This window comes from Pelodiscus sinensis, chromosome 1 (assembly GCF_049634645.1).
Source record: "Pelodiscus sinensis isolate JC-2024 chromosome 1, ASM4963464v1, whole genome shotgun sequence".
NCBI lineage: Eukaryota > Metazoa > Chordata > Testudines > Trionychidae > Pelodiscus > Pelodiscus sinensis.
In genome coordinates, this window is record NC_134711.1 from 209,760,319 (window position 1) to 209,785,878 (window position 25,560).

Here is a 25,560-nt window from a genome sequence, read left to right on the forward strand (position 1 = left end):
TTCACTAACAGAAGTTGGTCCAATAAAAGATATTACCATTCACCCACAATCTCTGTCTCATTAAATGACTCTTAAGATTTAATTTCATAGAATCATTTTTCAGTGTTCATGTTACAGGCAATTAAATGTACACATTGAGAAGTTGCAACTTAATATAAGTGAGTGAAATTTTTAAATTTCCTCCTTCCATCTACCAAGCTTCAATGCCCAGAAGCTGAATTGATTTCACTCGCTGGTTTAATATTTAATTTCTTTTGGTTTGTTTTAATGTGAAACAAACCTCACAGCACTGAAAATAGACCTAGTATAAAATACTGGTAGGTTCCCCCTGGGATGGTGATAGACAGGAGTTAAGTGCATATGACCATGCAATGATGTATGTTATTTTTATTGGAAACTATATGTTAACTACATGGAAATCCCATTTAAAAGAATGGTGCTTAATTCTGTCAGCACTCACGTGCCACAAGGTGGAATCACAGAATTTCTGTCTCTCTAAAACCATTAAGTGCCCCATTTTGCCCCTTATCGTGTTATTAATTATGTATACAACATCTGAATGTGCTAGGCACTTTACAGAATAAATTTACAGAGTGCCCTGCTGTCAAGTGTTTTGCTTAGAATCCTAGGCCTGGATTTTGCAACCGAGAGTGAGTGGGCATACCAATGGGGCTCTACATAGGCCCAGCAATCAGTCTGCACAGTGTCAATTGTAATGGTTAAGCTCTTTGGGGGCAGGACTGCCTCTTCTGCTTGTACTGTGTGGCCCAGGTTTAAAACCAGGTGTTACCCCACAACACAACAACAAAATGGAAAGATCAAGGCATGTCAAAACGGGTTAAAAGACTGGGAACAAAGAATACAGTCAGTTTCCAGAATGGAGAGAGGTATCTAGTGACCTGTCCTGTGGAGGGAGGGGGCGGGGGGAGGGGGGGCACCATTTGGTCAGGGCCTCAGGAGACAAAGGGACCTCAAATTTTGACATTTTTCTACCAAGTCATTTCCCATTTATTATACACCAAGAGAGAGGACATGTCATCTTCCAACCTGGAATTTTGTGGTTGATTCATTAATAACGCAGCAGAAAGAAGGAGTTTATCATGTTGTCATTGACATAATTTAAAGGTAAAAGAACCTGTAAAGATTTAAGTGAACTATAGTCATACGTGTGGTTGCCTAACATTAGGCACCTAATAAACTGGCCCACATTCAGATGTGCTTGCCTCTTCAACTTCCCACTCATTTAAATGCCTAGTAGGGATGTAAAATCCCATTTAACTGGTTAACCAATTTAACTGGTTAACCGATGAAAGAGGGATCGCCCTTCCCCCCACCGCAGACAGGGGCTGCTCCAGCCCAGCCCTGTGCATGGTCAGCCTGGGCCCGTTGCAGGCAAGGGCTGTTCCAGTCATCCAAAGCTGCCTCTGCCTGCAGTATACCTGTGCCCACCCTGGACAGGGGTTGCTCCGGTCATCCACGGGGCTGGAGCAGCCCTCTGCTTGTGGCAGGTAGAGAGCTGCTCCAGCCCCCACCGGTTAACATTTCACATCCCTAGTGCCTAGGCACCTGAATTTTAAAATTCTGGCTCCTAACCCCTTTCTGATTAAAAGATGTAGTCACCACGGTCACTGGGGAGGACTATCAACTGGTGTACATCACTCAGTGAGAGGGCAGGAGGAAGAACTGTGAAGGGAAAGCAGCCAGCATGTTACACGTCTCTGCTGTATTTTTTCCTTTCTGCCCCTACAGTGTGTGTGAGCTGCACCAAATTACATTTCCCTCCACCTCTCTTACTAACATGTCACATTCACTGTCCTTTAAGCAGATTTTGCCTTGATCCCTGGTGTACTATTATACTTTCTACAGAACAGTTATGGAACATTCTATGAATACCATGAAAAGCCCATGTAGAAATACAATTTTTGGGGTAGGGTGGTACTGGATAATAGCAGACATCCTAGATGCAGGCCATGCACCAAATATTTCTTTAATAAGGACTTCTCAACCTCACTTACATGTGTTGCATTATGGATCTGTCGAGGCTCCCATATGAAGGCTATTAACTGCAAAGGAGGATTGCAAGGAGAGAAATCATTACAGCAGCACAAAATTGCATATTATCGATATTATATTGATTACAAATATGTTTCCATTATTTATGCATGAAGAACTGAGAAGCATTAGAGACTTTAAACCTTCATATTTCACCTTTTAAAATACTTTGATTTAGAAAGTTAAAAAATTTGACTACTTCACAGACCAATAATATGCACATTTTTGAGTTTATTATTATGTATTTTTATACATTACATAGTAGTTTAATGGCATGCCAAGAGTGTATAGCAGCGTTTCCCAAACTATGGGCCTGGTATCGGGCCGTGGGAAAAAAATACTGGGCCTCAGCATGCCTGGTGGCTGCCGGCAGTGCCAGCCTTAGGCCGATTCGGGCCCCGCGCCCCCGAACCCGGAAGTGCCGGCAAGTTACAGAGCCGGGGGCCCTGCTCCACCGATATGTGGAGCTGGGTCTCTCCCCCACCCCGCCCTGCCCCACTCCCAGAGCATCCCCGCCAAACGCGGCTCCTCCTCACCGCCTGCTGCTGCCCATGTGCGGCGTTGCACGTGGGCGGGGAGGACGCTCGGGCGTGACATGACGTCACGGCCCGGGATTTTGAAAGTCTCCGGCCCCGCAATGTGGAAGGCAGAAGGTAGGGAATGGGCTTGGGCGGAGGCGGGCTTGCGCGGAGGGGGAGGAGTGGAAGGAGAAGGGCCTTGGGCGGGGGGAGGGGAAGGCACCAAGGGACAGGGTGCAGGAGAGAGAGACAAATGGCAGGGGGCCAAGTGCAGACAATGAGGGAAAGGGTAGGAGGGGAGGTGTCAGTGGGAGGGGGAACAGGGTGATGCTGGGAGAGGAGACGAAAGAAGAGGGGAAGGGCATTGGGGGCTGGAGGAGGAGGTGCTGGGAGAAGGCTTGAAAGAAGGGGTGGGCATGAGAGAAGTGGGGATGGAGCAAGTCATGTGTGAGGACACAGAGGGACAGGAGGGGAATGGGGCAGAGAGTGCTGAGGGGGTGGGTATCAGGGAAAGAGAGGGCAAAGGGGGCAGGGGCAGGGGAAGGGGGAGGCACCAGGATGGTGCAGGGCTAAGGGAAGGTGCAGGTGCCAGAGAATTCTGGGGTGAGGAGAAGGGGAGAGCTGGCCACCGGAAGCAGCACTGGACGAGGGAATCGGGGCAGGCTGGGGAGATTGGGGGGCTGGTGGAAGGAGGGCTGCCGGGGGATGCGAGGTTGGGGGCAGGGAGCTGGCCGGGGAAGATGGGGAGAAGAAGCGGCCACCAGACGGAGGGCTGGATGTGGGCAGCGGGGCTGGCCAAGGGAGATTGGGAGGAGAAGCGGGGGGACCTGGCTGCCCGGGAGGGGGTTGGGGGAAGTGGGGCTGGCCAGAGGCGCAGCAGGGGGAGCAGGGGGGAGGAATGAATCGGCCTGCGGGGAGTGGGACTGACCCAGCTATATGTAGATCTTGGGACGCTGCCCCTGGTCCCTCCTCCACCCCCCCAAAAAAACCATGAGTTAGTCCGGCCCGGGATTCTATTGTCCCCACACACACACCCCTCAAGTAGTTGCGAACTGTCTGGCTGGCAGACACACTCGTGCAGCCTGAGCACATTTACCAGCCAGGCAGTTCGAAACTACAAACTGATACATCTAGTAATAATACAACTTACCTAATGAGAAAATACCAGACATGTTATATGTCTGGTATTTTCTCAGTTTGTTTTTTATGTGTTTATATTTTTGGGCTGCAAAAAGCAGTATTGGAAAAAAAAGGGTTCCAACTAAAGTAAAAAGTTTGGGAAACCCTGGTCTAACCAGCTTTCTGTCTGTCTTACAGTCCATTTATCCAATCCATATTCCTTAACTTGCTGGCAAGAATATTGTGGGTGACCATATCAAAAGCTTTGCTAAAGCTGGCACTGGGGGCTTTGGGAGGACCAGAAAAAACTTATTTGAATATTCATCATTTGATTAATGAATATGCAAATATGCAAATGAATGTTACCGGTCCTCCAAAAGTTCGTGAATGGATTTACTGGTCCCCGTGTCAAAAAGTTTGGGAACCCCGGTGTATAGGCAGTGATACATTTTGAGGAAGAGGAGAAATTATTTTTAAAGTAAAAAACCCACAATAACAGATCAACCCAATCAATTAAATTCTTTGTCTTTTTTTAAAGATTTGCTGTACAACAGAGATATTGGTCTCTGTTCCCAAAGGCAAAGTAAATGAAGTGGACGCTGTGTACTGAGTTAGGAACAGAACATTTATCTGACAATTTTCAACCTGTAGTGAATTTTTATAGCCAATTTAAAAAACACCCAACAACTGTGTTTACAAAGGAAACTGTGGTATACACCAAAATTATAATTGGGATTGCATATGCTGCTGTTTTTCCAGGTGCATTCTTTCCATCTCAGCTCCATTTACTTACGATATTCTGATAACTGGGTGAAATAGTCAAATGAGGGTCCTAGTTTCCTATATACAAACAGGCACTATAAAAACATGCCAAATTGGAAATTATAGGAGATTCCTCTTCCTACTCCCTAAGGTTCAGGTTCCCTCATATCTCTCATCTCGTGGAATGAGGAGTAACGGTAGTTCGGACTTGGAAGCCTAGTCCGAACTACCTAGTTCGTGCCGCGTGTAGCCGCGCGGCACGGGGTTCGAACGAGCAGGGATTTAAAAATGGCGGCGCCCAGTTTATGCAAATGAAGCCCGGGAAATTCAAATCCCGGGCTTCATTTGCAAGTGCGGTATGCCTACATTACCCCACTAGTTCGAACTAGCGGGGTAGTGTAGACATACCCTCAGGAAGGTAGAAAATAAATGCAGAGTGTAATTACTGCTGAGTCATGAGCTGCATACATTTTGTCAGGTTCTTTCAACATAGCAGAGTGATTCAGAACTTGTCAACAGTCTTCTTGTTCAGATTCTGATTTCAAACAGTGAAATGGAGCAGCTGATTTTGAAAAATTTCCCAGAGCAATTATGCAGACATAAGAACAGCCATACTGAGTCAGAGCACATGTCCACCTAGCCCAATAGCCTGTCTTCTGACAGTGGTCAATGCCAGGTGCCCCAGAGGGAATGAATAGAACAGGTAGTCAAGTGGTCCCACCCATCACCCATTTCCAGCCTCTGACAAACAAAGGCTAGGGACACCATTCCTGCCCATCCTTGTTTATGCATTTATGAACTTATTTTCCATTAATTTTTCTAGTTCTTTTTTGAACCCAGTTGAAGTCCTGGTCTTCACAACATCCTCTGGCAAGAAGTTCCATAGGTTGGTTGTGCATTGAATCCATGGAAATCAACCTTCCTTTTATGTCTTTTTCCATGTACTGCTTTTGAAATGTACAAGAGCCCCACTGGGCTGAAGCACCATGCTGGTCCTGCACTCCCCGCAGGGCTTCCTGGTAGGACTCTTGCTATAGTTCAAAGCTGGAGCCCCCTTATAGACTAATCAAATAGTCAATGGAAATCCCATCGACTATTCGATTTAGTTAATTAATCTAAATTTAACATCAGTAGCTCACCCAGGTGTTCAATGCAGTTACCACTCTAATTTCATGTATGCTAATCTTGAGGATAACTTGATCCCATTTAGAATCTTAGAAGTTTGAATTTGCAGGGACATCTCTAAGACCTTTTATCCACAGATGCAACTCAGTAAGTAAGTAAATTATTTTTACAGGAATAAATATTTTGCTTTGTCTCAGACACAGTGTGAGTTTGGAATTGTTACTTTCATTCAAACACTAAAAGGATTCTATTCAATTTAGAAGACCTAGTAAGAAAAATGGAACAAGCATCATAGAGACAAATTCGGAAGAAAAATCATATTCCAAAAATCTATTGCATGTTAGGGGACTCTCCTGTGTCAGACCAAAAAAAAAAATAGTTCTTGACATTAGATAAGCTTTGATTTCCACTACTTTCACACACACAAAATGTGTTCACTTGTTTTGTTATGAGATCTTAGGAAGCTTATGGAACAATAATACCACCAAAATTCTTCTTAGAATTGTAATCTAAGCTGCATGATTTTCCTATGGGAAAATTTTTAAAGTGTTTTTCCCATTTGTAATTAAAGTCTCCCCATTGGCTGATTGCTTAGTATCATTTTTATTCAGACCACTAATCTCCAAGAGAGCACAGAAAAATGAGCTGTTTCGAGAACACAAAGCTAAAAAAATAAATGAGAATAAGATTATTTTAAAATCATTTTTAAAAGCATGCATTTTGTTTTCTCAGCAATTGATATCCCAATGATAACATCAGAAAAAAGGACACTAATTAAAATGTGATTAAAAAAAAACAACTTCAGAATAAAAGACAAGTATTTTATCACAATCTAGAGTTTTGTGAAACTGACTTAAAGCATCTTAGTTCTTATAAAAGATTTCAAAGTTTTATGTCACTAAAATAATGACTTCAAAGTATTATTAGTTCCGTGGTTGATGTTTATATTCAGCAAAGTATTCAGTTTGCTAATTTCTCCTGATCCATTTTCACTGATTATTCTGTAATGCTTTTGCTGAATTCATTTGATTTTTCATAATGTCAAATAAAAACAAAAGTTTGTTTCCATGTAACTAAATCCGCTGTATGCTCAGGTGTGGGGGAGAGGAGAGAATAGTGGGATAGGCAGTGGTTAGGTGTGTGCAATTATAGCACCAGCAACCAGGTATTGGCAGGAGGATTGAACACAGGACCGCTGAAGTTTAGTGTATGAGCGACTACTGCATAAGCATAGTGAATACTGCATGAGCATCTACTTCATAAGCATTCACTTAATCTCTAGATAGATCAGGCATGTCAAACCCAATCAAAATTTTTTGCGGCCCCCAGAACATTTTTATAAAAGAATGAAGTGAAGCCCACTGGTCGCTTGGAACACATGGCCGAGTGCCTGCTCAAGGCCGGCTAGGCTGCTCTGTGCACGTGCTCATGGCCGGCTGGGTGCTTCATGCTGGGCACTCCAGCAGGCGCTCACAGCTGGCCACTGTGCTCATGCCACCCCAGTGCCTCAGGTGGCAACATCGACTCCAGGACCCAGGTATTAGGTGGGGGGCGGGGAGGCTGAGTGAGGGAGGAGGCATTAGGTTGGCAGGGACTGGCTATGGGCAAGGGAGGAGGCATTAGGTTGGAAGGGCTGGGAGTGCCTGGCTCTGGGGGAGGGGGAAGGCATTAGGTTGGGGGGGAGGGCTGGCTCTGGGGGAGGAGGGAGGCATTAGGTTGGGGGGAGCTGGGAGTGCCTGGTTCTGGGGGATGAGAGAGACATTAGGTTGGGGGGCCTTGGCTCTGGGGGAGTTGAGGGCGATTGGGTTAGAATGGGGGTATGGGAGTGCCTGGCTCTGGGGGAGAAGAAGGGGTTATTTTGTTAATATTTTGGTTTTTATTTCTTTATTCCCAAATAAAATCACAAAATGTATATTAATTTTGTATCACTAAATATGTCAATTTTTTTGCAATTACATGAATAATTATATCTCTATACAAAATCTCAAACTTACAAAGTATCTGAAATTTTCACAGAACCCTGTTCTATTTGATTAACCATGGTCTATACTTGTTTTTATTTCAACAATACAAGTTATCTATCATATACAAAAATTTTTTAAAAGTACCTTACATTTTATATTTAAATTAAAAATTGTGTAAAATTATTTTAAAAATTATTTAATATTAGCAAATAATTTTACACATCAAATTATTAAAAGCAGCGAGGAGTCCTGTGGCACCTTATAGACTAAATGAAGTGTTGGAGCATAAGCTTTCGTGGGCAAAGACCCACTTCGTCAGATGCATGTCACGCATGTGGGTCTTTGCCCACGAAAGCTTATGCTCCAACACTTCGGGTAGTCTATAAGGTGCCACAGGACTCCTCGCCGCTTTTGCAGATTCAGACTAACACGGCTACCCCTCTGATACTTGACATCAAATTATTTTAATATTATAAAATATACTAAAACAATCTATAATAATAAATAACTATAACTTTCCAACAAAGTACATAGGGTTGCCTCGTGACCGGTATTGATGCCTTCTGCCCCTCCCCTTTTTTTGCGCCTGACAAACCATCTGGGAACCCTAGGTGGACCCTGAAAGCAATCCGTTTTCGTTTGTGCGGTCCTCAGTAAGCTTTGAGTTTGACATGCCTGAGATAGATAGTCTAGGTGCCTGCAGAGAAGGACAGAACACCACATCAAGTAGGCATGGGTTACACATGCCCTTTGTATAAGACTTAGTGGCATTAAAGGAGAAAAGCTGCCTATATTCAAGCAAGTCCCAATTCAGGTATTTGGCTACAAATTTCAACTCAATTAAATATTAAATAACTACATTACTGTAGGCTCAACAACTCTAGCAGTCCCTTTATTATCATCTACCCAAACGATGTATTATGGAATATTTTTTATATGTACACTAATCTAACCCCTTGGTCCTGGATCCATTAGTGCAGATCCTCTCAACTATGAAAAGTCCCATTGACGTTCGCAGAAGCCAGGCAGACTCAATTTGCTAATTCCTGTGAACACTGGGATATCAGTTGCCTTACCTTGATTAGGATTTTAAGGAGAGTTAGCTAACTAGAGTTAAAAACAAACCTTTTTTTCCTAGTGAAGATAAAACCCAAGTGTGAATAACTTCAAAAATATTCAGCTGACTTTCTTTAAACTCTATTTGCTTTGTAGTTCTCCTTGAGGCTGGTAAAACTATCTGATTTTTTAATGTACTTTACTTGAAGTCATGGATGCTTAGAATCAGCAAATCCTGAATTCAGTTTAGATCGAGAGCCACAGTTTTATAAACTCCAACTATTCTCATACCCACTCTGGATTTAAGTCAATCTAACTATAAATAGAAGAAAATGAAAACACAGAAAAGTTCCAACTTGCATCTAAAACTTCCAAATAATTACAAATATTCATATTTAAACCAAATTCACTAGAACTTGGCTTGATATTTAAGTCTCAGAGCTATCTACCAACAATCCAATTGAGAAGAGAAGCAGGTCACTAGCTTTAAAGTTTTTGCGTGTTTCAGGTCAGTTTTGAAGAACATGTCTGTCATTACCCATGCATGCTTGTGCCCTCTCTCTTACCAATGTTGGCCACTGCCTTTAGTCCATAGCACATAACTTGCATTTGAATATTATGTACTGAGCTTACAAAGTAGATTGCCTGTTAAAACTAATGATGCGCCCTTAGAGCATAATCCCGCACCAATAAGATAAACCAAACCCAGCATTTTACTAACCGAGCAAAGACACTAGTCCCCACTTTGTCCATGTCAAGTTTCAAACTCAAACCATTTTTCTTTAGTCCTGTCTAAAAATGTGTGAGAGAGAATGAAATGTGAAAGTTACATTATTCACACTGTTGCAGAACTTACTAACAACTGAAAGGATTTTGCATAAAAGGCCTTAAAAATCACATTTAAGCAGAGACCAAGGATAGAAAATATAAAACTCCTAAAATATCTGGTAATGCATACAGTGTTCTTAATTTTTCTCACTGTAAAGTACTCAATTTCATCCCCGTTTTATTATGTAAAACAGCCAGCCAAACAACCTAACCTCTCTTTAATATGCTCATGTGTAAAACTTCATATTTTTTTATTGAAACTGACATATCAACATGAGATGCAATACTACAGAGCTGATAGGTGTGATCAGAGAAGCCTCACAACTTATGTATTCACTCCCAGCGTCCTATTTCTGCCTCCTTGAGGTCCACACACCTAACTGCAAAATATTTGAAGATGACTGTATGTCACAAATGATGCAGAATTCACTAAAGATAGTGAAGCTCTATCGTTGACAGAGCTAACTCTGGGTTTGTATCTACATACTGTTAGCTAGGACATCTATATTATTTTTACTTACGTACGTACGCACGCACACACTATATATATGTGTGGGTTTGTCATCTGCCAGATTTACAGGCAGTCCCCGGGTTACATACAAGATAGGGACTGTAGGTTTGTTCTTAAGTTGAATCTGTATGTAAGTCGGAACTGGCGTCCAGATTCAGCCGCTGCTGAAACTGACCAGTGGCTGACTACAGGAAGCCCGAGGCAGAGTTGCTCTGCCCTGGGCTTCCTGGAATCAGCTGCTGATCAGTTTCAACAGCGGCTGAATCTGGACGCCTGGGACAGAGCAGCTGGGGCACTGCCGGGTAGGTCCCCGCAGCGCCGCACCTCAGCGCTGCGGGGACCAACCCGGCAGCACCCCAGCTGCTCTACCCCAGGTGTCCCCAAGTCAGCCGCTGTTGAAACTGAAAAGCCTGGTCTGCTGGAGGGGCGGGGGGGGGGGTCGCACTAGCTGCGCGCCCCCCCCCACCAGCAGACCAGGGAGACGTGGGCGGCGGGACCGCCGAGATGTGCCGCGGTCCCGTCCGCATCCTCCGCGGCTTTGCTCCGCATCTCCCTGGTCTGCTAGTGAGACCAGGGAGACGCGGAGCAGCTTTTCTCGCCCCGGAGGATGCAGGCGGCAGGACCGCAGCGCGTCTGGGTGGTCCCGTCGCCCACGTCCTCTGGGGCGAGAAAAGCCCCGTTAATAACTACGGATCCGACATAAGTCGGATCCGCGTAAGTCGGGGACTGCCTGTATTAGATTGTGAGCACTTCAAGGAGGGAACTGTCTCTTACTATATATTTTGCATAATCATGATGCCTAGGATAACAGGGCCTCAACCTTTATGGGATTCCAGATACCGCTGTAATAAAAAATAATCAATATGAGAGAGCGAGAGAGAGAGAGCGAGAGAATGAATATATACATACACAAGGTAAGCTTAAACTTGTATTTTCCCCTTAAATGGTTATATGCCATTAACATTGTTTTATTTTTCATAATGTGCCTATTTTTGTCTTCCAAACACACACTGGGCATTCCTGAAATAACATATTCCATTCTACTGACTGTAAATACCATTTTTGAAAAAATATACAGTCAAATAATTTTTTGTGTGTGTTTAGCTGTACAAACTCTGGTAATGAGAAAAAAACATTGCTTTTTTCAGATAACATAGTCAATGCAGTAAAAAAGCCAGTGCTTCTGTAGGTAAAGGTAAATATTTTTCCGGTAACTATGAGCCAGAACCAGACAACACAAAAATAGTCTTTAAGAATGCTCAGTCAGAAACTATTTTTGATGAATCACAAGGAAGCAAAAACCAACACATGCCATTTTTTGTTTGTCAAATTTTTGGAGATAATATATAACATTACAAATGAAAAAAGCTCTAGGTTGTGGGGGGGAGGGGGGTTCTCCTAAACATGTCTGTTTGGTGCCAAACTCAAAATATACCAACTATACACTATCCAGTTTCTGACACATTTACTGCAACATTCTTTATAAGCCATTTCCATTGTGACATGTGATATCACACACCACGCTTTAAACAAACAAAAACGTGCAGAAATGACACTATAACAAGGCCACACTTACATCTTTCACCGATGAGAGTACTACATTAACGGATCAGTGTAATCCATCATCACAGACCCTAAGTCCTCCAGGGATTGTCACAAGGCCACAATGATAACCCCGAGTGACTCTCCATTTCAGCTTGAATAGGTAAGTTTAAAACCCCCCAGCATATTTAGCCAAACAGTCTCTGCACACGGGATGAGGCTCACACAATTTCATGGAAAGGCAGTTGTAACACACATCCAGGTTTCTGCTCGGGTCTGCTTGGAAATGTGGAAGAACACAGAGAGCTTCCGCGCTTGTCAATGCCATACATGTTTAACCATTTGCAGAACATAGGCAACTGGAAGATCCATGTACTGCAGAACCAGCAGAATTCAGACAGATTATAAAACAAATAGCCAATAATGCTGCTTTCAGAATTCATTCCATGAACAGAAGGAATAATGCTGGAAAAAACAAAACCAAACTAGACATAGAAGATACAAATCTGACTGCAAATGTGGTACCTGTGGGAAAACACTTCAGATGACTGTAGCATTAGGGATGTCAACAGGCCAGCAGTAACCAGTTACTGGGTGATGCTTACTGGATAATGGTTAACCGGCACCTGGGAGCAGCCCCCCAACTGCGGCCTGCTGGGCCCCCAATGCTGCGCAGAAATGGGAGGGAGGCAAGCAGCAGAGCCGGTAGCTTCCCGGCCGCACAAGGCCAGGAGCCAGCAGAACCCTGGGCTAAGATCTCCTGGGTTCCTATTTAATTGGTTAACTGGTTAAACTTTAACCTGTTAATGGATTATACGGGATTGTACATCCCTATGCAGCATAGAGAAATATTGCTGTGAAAGTGGAGGCAAAGAACTCTATTACAGAAGGAAGGCAAGGGGTTTTGCGCTGCCTGCAACAGACTTCCTCTAGACTTTACCTTAAATAAAAATCAAATAGGATGCTTCCACCAACAAACAGGAAGATAAAGAAAAAGATGCATGGCTGTGCTAGTTCCCCACTGGCCATTCTAGAAAGATCTGGGGCCTGGATCCTGTTCTCTCTCATATCGCTATAAATCAAGAGAAGTCCATGGATGTTATACCAGTGTAAAACTGACATGAAGGGAAAGCCAGGCCCATGGAATCTATTCTATGAGGTAGGACTGAGTGAAGCATACTCAGTGGGAGAAGAGGATACCCCTGCCTCTCTGAGTGGGGACGTTTACACCACAGCTGTGAGTATGTCTCCCGACCCAGGTAGACAGAATCCTGTTTGTGGGGCTCAAACTAGCATGTTAAAAACAGCAGCATGGATGCTCGGGCTGCAGCAGAGGCTCTGACTAGCTGGCTGACTCCAAGCCCACCCGACCCACCAGGATTGAGCCTGGGTGGCTAGCCTGAGCCTCGCCTGGAGCTGCAATAGCCACACTTCTATTTCTGGCATGATAGTTTGAGCAATGCTAGCCCGAGTCTTCCTAACCAGTTTTGGAGGTTCGTTGCTAGTTGCACTGTAGAAGCACCCAGTGTTTTTTATACTGACTTAAGACAATTTTTCACTAGCGTCTCCTCTCCTCTTATATCTGGAATTAAATCCAGTTAGGGTCTTTTTCAATAGCTGTATTAATTTTAACTCTATTTTAATTTCTGTGTTTAAAATAGGGACGTGAAGGTGTAACCTGTTAATGCTTACCAGATGATGCTTACCGGGTGACAGATAACTAGTTCCTGGGAGTGGCCTGCTACGAGTGGAGGGTTGCTTCAGCCATGGCAGTTAGCCCCATGCAGCTGGTGGCTGGGAGCCAGCAGAGCCAGCCCATAGCCCCAATCTCCATGGCCATCCCCTGGTCCCAACCCCAAGGCAGGGGCTGGGAGCTGGCAGCAGAGCCAGCCCCAGTGACAGAACCAGCCCCAGCATGGGGGCTGAGAATGGGAGCCCCACAGGTTAGGGGGATGGAGCAGTGAGATTCCAGTTAGTCAGTGAACCAGTTAAATGTTAGGCTTACCTAGCCTTTAACTAGTTAACCGATAAAACAGGATTTTACATCCCTAGTTTAGAATTTGTAAACACTCTTTCCACTATGAAAACAGCTTTCAGCAGCAGTGTCTCCTCGCCCTCTCACTCATTCAAGGGCATCAAATGCCCCAAGTGCCTGCTCCATCCAATCTAGACCTGCCAGCTTAAGAGAGATGACCCCACAAGCAACAAGTGTGCATGCATGAGTTTTCCAATGAACCAAAACAAAACCTATGTCTTTTTATTTCCAGAAAAATTCAGAACAAATTATTTGTAGCCTATACCTCCATACAGGACCTGGGAGAGGTGACATGCTGGCCTTATCTCAGGCAAACTATTCAGAAGGAAGTATGGTGGGCTACAAAGTCATCCTGCTCTCTTTGTTATGGAAAAAAAAAGGCCACTTGGGAAGTGGAGAGGATTAAGTACTTTCTTCTAGTTGCTCTTCTCTCCAAGCAATTCCTATACCTGCCACAGAGCTCTTGGGTAAGGGGTTGCCAGGCATCCAATTTTTGACCAGAATACACAGCTGAAAATGGATTCTGCCAGCTTCAGGCAGGACCACTCATTGGTCAGCAGTGCAGCAGGTCTAAGGCAGACTCCCTGCCTGCTCTGGCTCTGTGCTATGTAAGTGACTAGTCAACTATCCGATAAGCATACGCTTATCAAGTAATCAGGTAGTTGACTAGTGACTCAGCTACGGCTTCCCCCCCTTGCTGCCTTTATCAGAGAGAGGCAGCAAGTGGGGAGCAGGAGCCAGTGCTGGGGGGAGCCAGCTTAAAAGCCATTTCGCCCGAGCACCGTCTCTGGGGGGCGCGTAGGGGCTTAGCAGGTAACTGGTGGTGCTTCCATCTTTGAAATGTAGTAAGAGCATGGGTCCAGGGGGGACTGCTTAAGTCCCCTGCTGGCCCCTTGCTCTCAACTGCACTTCCGCCTTTGAAATAGAGCGAGAGCTGGCAGGGCAGAGGCAGGACAGGGGGTGGGACAAGGGTGTTCGGATTCCTGCAGTGTGAAAGTTGGCACTGGCAACCCTACTCTTCCGGGATTGCAAATGGAAGGGGATTGTGCAGGTATGAATGCCAATAGTCCTTGAGACAGTGTCTATTATGATGTGCTGCACACACAATGAAAACATTTGAAATTCTCTACTGTAATAGAATAATCAAATTGGAACCGCTATTCAAGCCAAATTTAAAACAATCTTACTTACTGTACCTTGATTATGATATAATGTTTTTAAGTATGTATTCTACTGCCCCGCAGGGGCAGCCCATCTACATAGGCGAACTAGGCGGTTGCCTAGAGTGCCAAGTTAAATGGAGCATAATGGGGTGCCAAATGGTGGCACAATATCGTTGGGGGGTTTGGAGGTGGGGGTGCCGATTGCATGGTTCGTCTAGGGCGCCAGTTGCTGGCACCTGGTTTAGGGCCGCTCCTGCTGACCAGATATATTGTTTGGCAGTATATTACCATTTAGCTCACCAGCAATATTTCCCCACCTGCCTGCAAACACACATGTGCTTGATTTCAGACAGCTGGGTGGGCCCAAAAGGTTCAATGGGCTGGCTCCCATGTGTAGAATAAGCCTGTGGAGAAGCTTTTGTACGATCAGGGGTCTTTAAGATTAGACCCCCTAGCAATTCCTGGACTCTGAAACCACCTGACGGAGTGAACACTCATACAGAGGATATGCTCATACTGCACATCTAGAAATACTGGAAAAAAATCATATGGAAGATAAGGACTTTTCTGTCTGACATTAACAATTTTATAGTTTACTGCTAATCAAGGTAAGAGCATAAGGCTACCAAAATGAATTAAACAAAACTAAAAAAAGTTCTCTAGGGATTCCAAAGTCACCCGATACAATATGCACCTGCAAACTCTTCTTTGTCCTTCAAACAATTAAAGTTGAACTTGTATGCCTGTCTATTAAAAGAGTATGTAAAAATAACATTAAGGGCTTGTCTTTCTTTAACTCCATGAGTTAAGTGCAGAGCTGGCTCACAGCAGGCAGTTATTTTGAAATAATGTTGAAATACTGTCAAGTGGGAAGACTTCTTACTCCCACTCCTGTAACTCTCATTATGCGAGGAGTTAGGGAAGTCAAAGGAAGAGTCCTCTATTTCAAATAAGTGCTGTGTAGATGCTCCCAATTTCAAAATAAGCTACGCAATTAAGCCCTGCTGTGTAGGCGCACCCTAATTAGTTACATGTGGGAAAAGTGAGTGTAAAACATTACCAAATCAGAACAGTAGCACTTACAGCCAGTTAGGATTCACCCTGCACTGGTGTAATAGCCAATACTAGGTGCAGGGCTAGGGTGAACTAGGTACATTCACATTTTTTCTGTATTATTACTGACTTTATTAGAAGATCATTTCTCATGTCCTATTTTTCCTCTGCCTTTTTTATCTGACATAACCATTTGTGGATCTAAACATTCATGAGATGTGAAAAATGAAAATATATGCTATTATGATTTGTCCAAAAACATATGTGAAAGATACTAAAGCCCTTCCAACAAATATAAGGCCCAATTCTGCACCGGCACTGTTTGAGGAACTCCCATTCACTGCAATAAGGATTCCACCGACCCACAGTAATCTTAGAAAAGGCTGTAGAAATGGAGCTATTTATAGGATATTAAATATAAGACAATTTTTTTGATCAAAAGTTCATATTTAAAGAATAAAATGTGGTTGTTACTTATCCAAATGTTGTGCATAATCTGACTTGGAAAGCAGTTATTTAGCTCTGAATATACTAGAAAGTCAATGAATTAGTTATCTTAGTATCCTTGCCATAACTAATACACAAATAGGAAGGAAAACTAAAGGATCAGAGACTGAAGCATTCATACAAGGACATTGTGCACGTATGTGCGTGAGAGACAGAGAGAAGGTGAAACTGCTAAAGGACAACAAAAATGAGGGACCAATGAATAGTTGATAAATATCATACAATTCAGTATACAGGCAGTCCCCGAGTTACACGGATCCGACTTATGTCGGATCCGCAGTTACGAATGGGGCTTTTCTCGCCCCGGAGGACGGGAGCGGCGGGACGTCCAGATGCGCCACGGTCCGCCGCCCCCGTCCTCCGGGGCGAGAAAAGCTGCTCCCCATCTCCCTGGTCTGCAGGGAGACGGGGAGCAAAGCCGCGGAGCACGCCCGCAGCGGGACAGCCCAGGCGCGCTTGGGCTGTCCTGCTGCGGGCGTTCTCCGCGGTTTTGCTCCCCGTCTCCCTGGTATGACCAGCAGACCAGGGAGATGGGGAGCAAAGCCTCGGAGCACGCCAGCAGTGGGACAGCCGCGGCGCGCCTGGACTGTCCCGCTGCCCGCGTGCTCTGCGGCTTTGCTCCACGTCTCCCAGGTCAGCAGACCAGGGAGACGGAGCAAAGCCGTGGAGGACTTGGGCGGTCCCGCCACCCCCGTCTCCCTGGTCTGCTGGGGGGGGGGGGAGGGTGCAGCTAGTGCCCCCCACCCCAGCAGACCAGGCTTTTCTTGCCTACCCCTGGGGTAGAGCAGCTGGGGGCTGCCGGGTTGGTCCCGCAGCGCCGCTCCGGACCAACCCGGCAGCACCCCAGCTGCTCTGCCGCAGGCGTCCTGATTCAGCTGCTGCTGGTCAGTTTCAGCAGCGGCTGAATCAGGACGCCTGGGGCAGAGCAGCTGGGTTGCTGCTGGGTTGCTCCAGTAGCACCGAGGAGCCGCGCTACTGGAGCAACCCAGCAGCACCCCAGCTGCTCTGCCCCAGGCGTCCCCAAGTCAGCTGCTGCTGCAACTGACCAGCGGCTGACTACAGGAAGCCCGAGGCAGAGTTGCTCTGCCCCAGGCTTCCTGGAATCAGCCGCTGATCAGTTTCAGCAGCAGCTGACTTGGGGACGTCTGGGTTTCTTAAGTTGAATCTGTATGTAAGTCAGAACTGGCGTCCAGATTCAGCCGCGGTTGAAACTGATCAGTTTCAGCAGAGGCTGACGCCAGTTCTGACTTACATACAGATTCAACTTAAGAACAAACCTACAGTCCCTATCTTGTACATAACCCGGGGACTGCCTGTAGTTCTTCATTAAAGTCCTTTCATCTGCACAAGTCTTTCATTCAGTGTTGCCAACTAGGATAATTATATCAGAAGTCTTATAATATTTGATGGTTTTCTTATAAGCCCCAGCTCCAGGAGATGTGTGAATCTCAGCTTGTATTTAAATACATAATGTCTAGCCCTCATAGGTAAGTTTTCTAGCTTTTCTCTGTGACTAAGTGCATTACAAAAGCTTACAAACCGGACAGCAAATGAAAAGAATCCAAACTGCATTTTTGTTAAAGCCATGATTTTTAAGCCACTCACAGCAATTCTGCTTATGGTTCCCTTTGTCTCCTCCTTACACTCTTAGCTGCCCCACTTTCATTCATGTCTCTGACAAGCAAGCAAGCAAGCAAACGCTCCCTCTCGCTCTCAAATTCCTTCCTTAAAACACATTTCTTCCAGGAATAATATTTTCCTTCCTCACAAATAATTACTATGCCCCCTACCTTATCCGAAGTGTTGTTGCTGTTCCTCATCATGTTTTGTATTTGCATGCAATTCTGCAAATTTCACTAGAAATGTCACAAGTAGATGAGTGTACTGGTTATAGGGATGTAAGTGTAGGGATGTAAACATAAACTTATCGGATAGTTGAGTAGTGACTCCGCTAGTTGCTTCCCCCACCCTTGCTGCCTCTGTCAGAAAGAAGTAGCAAGGGGGGGGAGCAGGAACGGGTGCTAGGGGAATGGGCTGAAAAGCCAGTTCCACCCAGCACCATCTCGGCAGGGGGCAGGGGAGGGAGAGGCACAGCGGGGAAATGGCACTGAAGCAGTCCCCGCTTGCACTGGTTCCCACTGCAGCGCTCCAGCCTTTGAAATGTAGTAAAAGCCCCTTGAAGCAGCAAGGGGGAGGAATAGGAGCTGGTGCTTGGGAAGCCAGTGCAGTGCTGCCTGCCCCCTACTGCCTCTATCAGAGACAGCAGGAGAAGGGTGAAAAGTATGGGAGGGGCTGCTGGACTCAGTGCAAACCAGGACCGAGAAGTCCCAGCTCGTGCTGGTCTGGGATGCTGCGCCTCTGTATTTTAAATTTAGTAAGAGCCCAGTGGCTCTTACTACATTTAAAGTGCAGAGCTGCAACGCGGGTGGCTCCCAGAGCCAGCACGAGTCGGGGCTGCTCAGTCCCAGCTCAAGCCAGCTACTGGAGCGACCCCTGCTGCAGCTCGGCAGAGCGGTCCTATCGACTAATCGTATAGTCGATACAAAGTGTATTGTCTACACGATTAGCTAGGTAACTGCAATGTAACATCCTTAACTGGTTGTGAGTGCAAGTTACCAATAAAACAAGATTTGCAGTATGAGGCTCATACATTGGTTTGTCTTCCTTGGACTGCAGGATTATTGGGGCATAGAATGTGCAGTAAAGCACACTATTACTCTACGGGTAATAACAACTTGGAACAACTTTTATATTTTGATTGCTTGACACTTTTTATTGTATTAGAAATGATTCTGTTGACCTTTTCTTTGAGAAGCTCCCACTCCTCCTTTGCTTTTGACCTGCAGATTGAGGAACATCTTTGGGCCTCAGAAGTGTCTTTTTGGACCATGAAATTCCATCCAAATTTCGCCGAGGCATACAGTCCTAAGTATCACCATTTCCCTTATTCATTGGTGTCCCTCAAGAAAATGTTGGCAGCCTACCAAAATTATTAAACCCTGCCAAGGCTAGATTCATGCTGCTGCCAAAGGTGCAGCAGCAGGCTGAACTGAGACTGCCAAAGGCCTGCCACAACAGATGTAGCAGGGGAAAGGTGTTTAAGAGAGCCAGAGAAGTCTTCCCCTCAAACTGTGAACCGCGTGCACATCTTCTTTTACTCCTTCCTTGGGGCACGAATTCTCCCAGTTTTCTCCTCCCTCCCCCATGAAGTTCAGGTGATTTTCCTGCAACCTCCTCCTAACACAGCACATGCTATCCTCACGAGTTAATTAATTGGGATTGGTCCTGCCTTGGGCAGGGGGCTGGACTTGATGGCCTTCTAAGGTCTCTTCCAGGTCTATGATTCTATGAGTTTGTCTATAAGAACTGTTTTAGAATTTCTACTGCCTCTGTCTTGAAGCCAAACATTTTTAAATTTCTAAAACATTCTTATCTGGGTCATTGATATTTATAGACAGTTTAGAGCTGCATTGTACCCTGCATCTAGATTACACACATTCTAAGGCAAAAGCCACAATTTTTTAAAAGGGAGAGGGGAAGGAATTCAACAACTTAGTTCACAAAATCTTCAGCACTTTCATTTTCAAGAACCCAGACTAAGAAAAAAAAATAGATCTCCGGATTAAAATTAGTTTGGAAAATACTCTTTGCTGCAGCTTCATCCTAATTATTTGAGGAAATTGGTAATTTCAGTTTGTGCAAAGGAAAATAAATACTGAAAGTTTCAGCAAAGCATAATAAGAAACTTCCCAATAATAACACTTTAAATCATAAACAAACAAACAAACAAGTAAAAAAAAAGAATTTATATTTCAGATAATGATGGTCCCTTAGACATGCCAGAGCAGGAAAATGTTTACTTTCAAACTTGTCTAGAGAGAGGCTGTATTTTTTTTCCAGAGTAGTGTTCATTATGGAGCTGGGAGTAGGGGGGAGATGGAGGACTCTTTTGATGGCACTACTCAAGATGTCTCTGTTAATAACTATGATTTGTAGGGAAAAGAAAGTACGGAACATTAAAAAGAATACTTAGAGCATTTTATAGCTTCCGTAGGTGGATTTCCAACTATTGCCTGGCTTTTTATCATACTCTTGTTTCAGCAAATGATAAATAAAGAGGAAGTTTTTAAAAAATAATGATTCCCTCTGGTAATGACAAAAAGAAAGCTGAAAGACCACCTAGAGCTCAAAGTCTAGTTGTGAAGTGAGAACCACAGTCAGAACAACATATTTTTAGCCTCACACTACGAGCCAGATGATACAGAGATGACTCGAAGATGTAATTTATTCATAGAATCCTTGAAATAATTCTATTTTATCTGTACCCTAAATAACATATCATTTAGCATGTGTGTATATGGGGGAGGGGGACAGCTTAAGGCAGAATGCCTCCCATTTTCTTTCCCAAGACTTTGCTTTGTTCTGTTATATGTAACTAGAAGGGTCCTTAACTCAATTCATTTTTGTTTTTTGGAAAATAAAATGAAAATGTTCATGCTTCATTTAAATCATTGCTCTGCGGTGGGGCTGGGGATGAGGGATTCAGTGTTCAGGCTACCCTGGGGAGAGAGGACTACCCCAGCCCTCTTTCATTGCAGCAGCTTGGGGTCAGGTGAAAAGCACCTATCCATGGCTGCTGCAGCTCCAGTAGACATAGTTTGGGGGTGGGATCCATGTCCCCCCAGCTGGGGCAGGTCCAGGTTCATCTGCCCCTGCACTACCCAGCCAGAGTGAGGAATGCAGCAAACTGTGCACTTCCCCTTCATCAGGGAGTGAGAGGAAACAGCTAGCAAGGTCTCTGCATGATGGGGGGGAGTTTCTGACACCCACCCTCTCTAAAATGTGCCTGGGTGTGTGTGGGAGGGCTTGGGTCAGTCCCAGATAGGGTAGCGGTGAATGTCCCTGACTGAGCTCCTTTGACCTGCCTGGTGCGTCTGTCTCGTTTCTGTATGGTTTGATGAGAGGTGATCCCATTCCAGGTACATTCAATTGCCCTGGCACAACCAAACATTACGTTGCTTTAAAAATTATGAGAAGAGGAAGCTGCATACTGAATATGGTAGCCCTAGCTCTTACCGTCTAGGAGTAATTGAACAGACAGACAGACTCCATCTAACATATAGCAGATGTATTATTCAAAGCCCCATATATTTGTAAATGAGATTGACTTGCTAGCTGAGGAAATCAGAACAAACACCTTCAGAAAAAAATGGGTTACAAGTAACGCAGGGTCGGCTGCCCCTCTAAACCCATGTACAGAGGATCTCCCCATTCCATGCCTGTGCATGTATGTATGGGAAAGGAGTGGCTAAGGGAGAGTGAGCAAGCAGGCATGGGAACAGGAGACACGCATCGTCTCACTCACTGGCCTCCTGAAGTGCAGGGCAGAAATACAGCCCCCGCTTAGTCTCTCTTCCTGTGGGTCTCCCTCTGACAGGGACTGCTGAACCAGTGGTTACGTTAGCTGTTGTGAATTCTGTCAAAATATTTTTTGGGGGAAAAAACAGCAAAGTAACCATTTAAAAATAATCTCCTGGTTACAGAATGGAAAGCAGTGCTGCTGTCTGTACTGGCATTGCACATATGCCCGGAGCTGCCTTGCGGATCACCAGTCGCCTGCACTTGAAAGACTTTCACCGTGCATTCTTTCCAGCAATACTAGTAAGAGACTTCTTCCCTTCTTTTCCCTTTCTGTATGGTCAAAGGAAGGAGGATAGGCAAGGAAATAGCAGTTGTTTTCCACTGTTAAACTGCAATTGCTATTGCCATCATCCTGCCTGACATTAAAAGCCTCCTACCCAGTGCAGAGTACCCTGAATTCACATTGACTTCTCTGTAGGAGATTAGGGTGCTGATTGCCTCTCAAGATTGTGCGCATAATAGAAAGCTAACGATTATCCTGCAATTAGGAGGGTATTGAGGTCACAAAGACATTAGGTTCCAAACTCAGACTACTATGGGCTGCAGTTCATTACTTCCCAGCTGCGAACACCAACTACATGGCACAGAATGGTAAGAGGAGTAGAGAGTGAACATGGTAAGATGTGAACTATAAACTGATCTCTAGGTCAGGAACACAGAGAAGGAAGATGATGGGTGTTCTTCAAATTATTAAAAAATAAATCTAAGAAGTAGCACAGTGTGTGTTATATTCTAATAACAACAAAAAATGTATCAGCTTGCTATTTCCATTGAGGTCAGTTATCTACATTGGCAAATTAAATGGGAGAGGAGAAAGAAAAGTGCAGAGCACACCCTGAATGGGAAGGGTGGGGCTGCATGTTCTCATTTCTCACCAAAGCTAGTGGCATTCAAGGCACTCAGCACCTGATAGGACTGTACGGCTCAGACACGTGGATAGACAATGTCACAAGGTAGATGTGTGTCACTGGGCAGTTTTGCCCAGACAAAAATATGATTAGAAAAATAAGTAAAGGTGAAATTCTAGGCTTAGTGAGGTGGATGGGGTCAGGATTTCAGCTTAAGGGCACACAAAGGGCTACTTTCTAAAGTTAGTCCTTTCAAAAGAATATAAGTGACCTAGGTACACTGCAATGAAAGCAATGGATTTTAAACACTATTGAAAATGTTACCTTAGAGCTCTTAAAATAAAACCCAGCGTCTATTTGTTGACAATAAACAGCAGTTCAGATATTCAGTGAACTGCTGTTCCTCATTATAATCTGTCCCTCCTGCCTCCAATCTTCTGCCTACCATTTGGCAAGTTGGTTCTTAAGGTTCAGAGGGGTAGCCACGTTAAGTCTGTAATTGGAAAAACTTGGAAAACGACAAACAATCTAAGAGCATCTTCAAGACTAGCAAAACACGTAGATGGTATCATGAGCTTTTGTGGGTGGGTTGTACCCATGAAAGCTCATGATACCATCTACATTTTTTCTTTAAGGTGCTGGTGCTTAAGGGACAGCTCATGATATTTTTGTTTGTGCTGAACAATACCTTACTGCAGAAAGGAACAAGAAGTCCACTGTCATATACAGGTTGTACCTCCCTTAACCGGGACTTTCTGGTCCGGCAACATCTATTGTTGGGCTGTGAGGCAGGAGTTTCAGAAGGGGTGTGGAGATTTAGTCAGTAGCCAGGGCTCAGGGCTCCGAGGGGCAGATGGTGCAGCAGGGAGTTCTAGCCCCTGCAGCCAGGCGGTAGCAGGGATTTGGCAGTGGCAGCCGTGGAACTCTTACCCCAGCTGTGGAGCGCCGACTCCAGCGGAAGCCATGGCTGGCCAGGCAGCAGCAGAGCTAGGCTGGAGCCTAGCTGGGGGCAGCAGGACAGTACGGGCCATATTGGGAAGGACCTCCCCTGGTCCAACAAATCCCCTTATTCAGAACCGCTCAGATCCCAATGGTGCTGGACAAGGGAAGTCCAACCTGTATATGTGCTATATAAAATGCAGCACTGCCCTGTAGTCTAGCTTTCCCATGGACACCAACAGGCTCTGCACTTAAAGCCCAATTCTGAACATCCTCATCTCTCCCTTAAATGCAAGTGGAAGGTGCTCAGCATCTTGCTAGGTAAGGCCTTTTATGTATTGCCCTAATGATTTTATGTATTGCCCTGGTGATTAAGAATCTGAGTCACCCCTGTGTTACTCCAGTTTATGTGCAGGTACCTCCACTGAAATCAAAGGAGTTACATCAACATAAATCCACAGTTGGACAAGTGAATCAGCTCAAAGACTATAAAAACCAACATGTTGATTTTATTTATGTTTCTTCTCTGAGGAGTTTTTTATACTCAACTTCACTTTTCAAATCAATGCTATGAAGGTTTCACCCTGGCCACACAGCAATGCTACAGGAACTAAAATCTAGGAGTCTGAAATTCAGTCATGATTCTTTCCCCGTGGAGAAGGGATCACCTCAGAGTACATTCTTGCAACCTCTGTAACACTCCTGGAGTTTCACAGGTAGGCTCTAGAAGAGCCAGCATTGCCCAGCTGAAAGGACAGAGCAGTCCCTGAAAAGAAAAGGTATGTGCACATTCATGTTTATTCTTCTCGAAGTAAAATGAAGGTTGAGGGAGAATCACCGAGGCTCCCAGGCAGACCAAGAGGACCCCCTCCCCCACAAATCTACTGGTGACTAAAAAAATTGAGACTCTTTTGATTTACAGAAATCTGCAGAACAAATTCAGCTTTTTGAAAAGAACTCCAAGAGCTAACTGGATGAGCTTTTATCTTGTCCTAAATCATCATCATGCACGCTAATTCCTTATCAAATATGTCGTTGTGAACAAATGACATTGGCATACCATGTCCTTCCCCAGTTCCTTGAACCTTCCAGACAGATTGCATCACTGTGCCTCTCCTCTTATAGCAAACATTCCTCTAGTATTAGGGTTTACTCTCCCTTTGCACAACTATTTTTTCTCCAAAGTTTTAATATACATACTAAATAAAGTTCTGAAAAGGTCCTTTGAGTCTCAGCTATGAATTTATTTTATTGTAATTCTGTTTTGTTTTTCAACACAATAGCAGAGAATACAGATAAAGAACAGTTGCTTTTACATATATATTCCACTAGAAGACTTACCCATCGTTGCTTGAGTCTTTCAGGGCAGGGAGTTGGTTGTGTGTGTGTGTGTGTGTGTGTGTGTGTGTGTGTGTGTGTGTGTGTGTGTGTGTGTGTGTGTGTGTGTGTGTGCGCGCAAGAGTCAGAGTTGGGAGGTGAGGAGGGACTCAGAGCAGGAGATAGGGGGTGCAGGAGTCAGAGCAGCAGGTGGGGGTCAGGGTTGGGGCAGCCAGTGGCTTCTTTCGAGGGCTGGACTGCAGATGGCAAGGCTGCAAAAGAGTGGGCTTCTCCCCAGGGCCAGCCTGGAGCAGGACTGCGCTAGCCAGCCAGCAGCTGCTCCCCAGAGCATACTAAGGCAATGGGGGCCATACTGCCAGACACAATCTGCTGCCCCCCTTTGGTTAGTCTGCAGTTTAACCGTCCCTCACATTTGCTGACCCCCTGTGGTCATTTGGAAGCATAACTGTCCTGCAATCAGACCCCTCCCTTTACCTGTTATGGAAAACAGTCGGATTCCAGGCACAATCCATTGTCCTAGCACAACCAAATCTGGACCTTGCTTTAAGTTATGATAAGAGGAAGCTGCATACCAAAATTTGGTGGTCCTAGCTTTTACTGTTTCAGAGATTTCTTGAACAAACTAACTCATTGATGGATGGACATAGTTTCTAAAGTATATAGTAAAATTTTGGAAAATAATGTTTTAAGTGGTCCCCCCAACAAGTGATACTACATTGCTTATCCTAAAGTGAATTAATCTCTTTTGTGTATCAACCCTTGATCTAGCTGTTGTCATT

At 44.8% G+C, this 25,560-nt stretch overlaps 1 protein-coding gene across 3 annotated transcripts in view; it reads right to left on the reverse strand.

Annotated features, from left to right (window-relative positions):
* Positions 1 to 25,560, reverse strand: part of RAI2 (retinoic acid induced 2) — a 71,001-nt gene that overhangs the window by 13,508 nt on the left and 31,933 nt on the right. The window contains exon 1 of one of the 3 annotated variants that reach the window (XM_014568630.3): positions 2,016 to 2,074. The exons of the other annotated variants lie outside the window; for them this stretch is intronic. The gene's annotated coding sequence lies outside the window, so the exon portion shown is untranslated. Of the gene's footprint in view, positions 1 to 2,015; positions 2,075 to 25,560 lie in introns of those variants that run through there. 3 annotated transcript variants of the gene reach the window in all.